The sequence below is a fragment of the Arachis duranensis genome, chromosome 2, assembly GCF_000817695.3.
Source record: "Arachis duranensis cultivar V14167 chromosome 2, aradu.V14167.gnm2.J7QH, whole genome shotgun sequence".
In the NCBI taxonomy this organism is placed as follows: Eukaryota; Viridiplantae; Streptophyta; class Magnoliopsida; order Fabales; family Fabaceae; genus Arachis; species Arachis duranensis.
In genome coordinates this window covers 36,534,196-36,537,190 of record NC_029773.3, presented here as the reverse complement: position 1 = coordinate 36,537,190, position 2,995 = coordinate 36,534,196, and positions in this window count along the sequence as shown.

The following is a 2,995-nucleotide window of genomic DNA, read 5'->3' as shown; positions in this document are numbered from 1 at the left end:
ATACTCGAGGTACAGCAGAGCTCCACACCTTAATCTATGGTGTGTAGAAACTCCACCGTTGAAAATACATAAGAACAGGGTCTAGGCATGGCCGAATGGCCAGCCTCCCAAAGAGAGTTCAATCATAAAAACATGATCAAAAGATCTAAGATTGAAAGATGAAAATAAAAATAGCAAAAGGTGCTACTTATAGAGAACTAGTAGCTAGGGTTTACAGAAATGAGTAAATGACATAAAAATCCACTTCCGGGCCCACTTGGTGTGTGCTTGGGCTGAGCATTGAAGCATTTTCGTGTAGAGACTCTTCTTGGAGTTAAACGCCAGCTTTTGTGCCAGTTTGGGCGTTTAACCACCATTCTTGTGCTAGTTCTGGCGTTTTACGCCAGAATTCTTAAGCTGACTTGGAACGCCTGTTTGGGCCATCAAATCTCGGGCAAAGTATGAGCTATTATACATTGCTGGAAAGCCCAGGATGTCTACTTTCCAACAAAATTAAGAACGCGCTAATTGGGTTTCTGTAGCTCTAGAAAGTCCACGTCGAGTGTAGGGAGGTCAAAATCCAACAGCATCTGCAGTCCTTTTCAGCCTTTAAATCAGATTTTTGCTCAGGTCCCTCAATTTCAGCCAAAAAATACCTGAAATCACAGAAAAACACACAAACTCATAGTAAAGTCCAGAAAAGTGAATTTTAACTAAAAACTAATAAAAATATAATAAAAACTAACTAAAACATACTAAAAACATACTAAAAATAATGCCAAAAAGCGTATAAATTATCCGCTCATCAGTGATACTTTGATTGGTTGTTTTGATTATTTGTTGGTGAAGAAAAGAAGAAAAGAAGGAAGCGTGGCATAAGAAGTGTGGCCAAAGGAAGAAAATAGTGTGGCAAAACTAAGAAGAAGTGTGGCGCAACTTTGAAGAAGGAAGCCACACTGCTCTTCACAAGAGCACATTGCTCTCCAAGGGAGCACAACAATGAAACAAGCATGCAAGGCTTCACTGCCCTGCCCCCCTTGAGAGCGGAGTACAATTCTAGGCCAAGAAACAAGGGAAGGAAAAATTCTGCCCTGCCCTCCTCAAGAGCAATATCGGGCTCTCACCAAAATAAATCAAAGGAAATTGTTCTCCAAGTGCCACCCATGGGTTTCGAACCCAAGCTCAATAGGGAAGGAAGTAGTGCTCAAATGAAAGAAAAACAAGCCAAAATTGGCTTGTTTTCAACCTCCAAGGATCGAACACATGACTTTTAGGAAGCCAAGCCTTAGGCGTGAATCATGTGCTAAGAAGAAAAAGCTCAGCATGCCTTCAGCTAGGTTTCGAACTTGGGACCTCACCCAAGAACAAGGAAAGCTTTGCGCTGCCCACAAAGAGGGCAGAGCAGCATTCCTTGGTGCATGGCGCGCATGATTGACACGGCCAGGAGCTTGGGCGCACAGATTGGACGCGGGCAGGGAAGCAAGGCACGCACCATGACACTGCTGCCCCGCTCTCCACAAGGGCAGGGCAATCCCTTGGTGCCCCTCCCACACTTGGCGCGCTAATTGGATCCCCATGCAAGGCATCCCTGCTATGCTCTCCACAAGAGCAGAGCAACCTCCTGGGAGCAAGATGGGCTGAATTTCACTCAACAATCCAATTTAATTCAATTCTTCACCCATCTTTCAAGCCCACTCAAAATTCTTAGATCCAAAATAGAAAGTGTATAAATAGGTGTTAGTTAGAATTAGAAGGGAGTTTACTTTCATTTTTGAATTTTCATCCTTAGTCAACTTGAGAGCTCAATTTCCATTTTCTGTTTTCTACAATAGCTCAAGAATTAGAGGAGAGAATTCACTTCTTCTTCCTCTGATCTTTTTGTTTTCTTTACTGAGTTTTATTTGAGTCTTGAGTGTGAAGAATTGAGGAACTTCTGTCTCAATCTCCATTTAAGATCTCTTTGATTTTTCTTCTGCATGATTGAGTTAAATTTCATTTCCTTCACTACTTCAATCTTCAATTTCTCTTTAATTACTTTGTGAACTTGGATCTAGGAAGGCAATTGAGATCTAGACTCTGCTATCTAGTCTCTGGAGTCCTGAGATCTAATTTACTTTTTGGTTCTTCTGTTGAACCACTGCTGCAATTATATTTTCACTTTTTGTTTGAGTTCTAGTTAATTTCAGTTCATCTCCTGCTTTGTTAATTGCTGCAATTTAATTTTCCTTGCTTAAATTCTAAATTCCCAGTCTTAAAATCCCTTTTCAATTCAAGCAATTTATGTTTCTTGCACTTTAAGTTACTGCAATTTACATTTCTTGCACTTTAAGTTTCAGTCATTTAATTTCTTGTCCTTTAAGATTCAGCACCTTTACTTTCAATTCTCTTTAATTTCTGCAATTCATCCCTCTCCCTTTACATTTCCTGCTATTTACTTACTGTCGGATACAAAATCACTCAAATCAATCTTTGATTCTCTTGACTAAATCAACCATTAAACTAAAATTGCTCAATCCTTCAATCCCTGTGGGATCGACCTCACTCCCGTGAGTTTTATTACTTGATACGACCCGGTACACTTTCCGATGAGTTTTGTGTTGGATCGTTTTCCACACATCACCCGACAAGTCCAAAAACCTTAGACTATCCCTCGACGTGTATCCTCAAGAGTCTATGCATAGCTTTTTCTCAAATAATCAATATTGCTCAATGGGGGTTAACATTCCCGGGAATTTATAAGTGTCCGGTCACCCTTACATCGTAGGGTCAATAGAGTATCGAGTTTTTAACCTGGCACACGTGATGGCAAGCCATGGTACTTTATCCAGGAAATCTCGTATCTCATATCATTTAATCATTCAAGCCAAGTTTCATACATAATCATTCGTTTGAGTAATCCAGCCAAGTATCATATATGATCATCCGTAACATTTCATAATCTTTTCATCACTTTTCAGCTTTACTTCATCTCAGAGTTATCCCCCCTTCCTAGCTTCATTTGATTATCAGGTTTAAT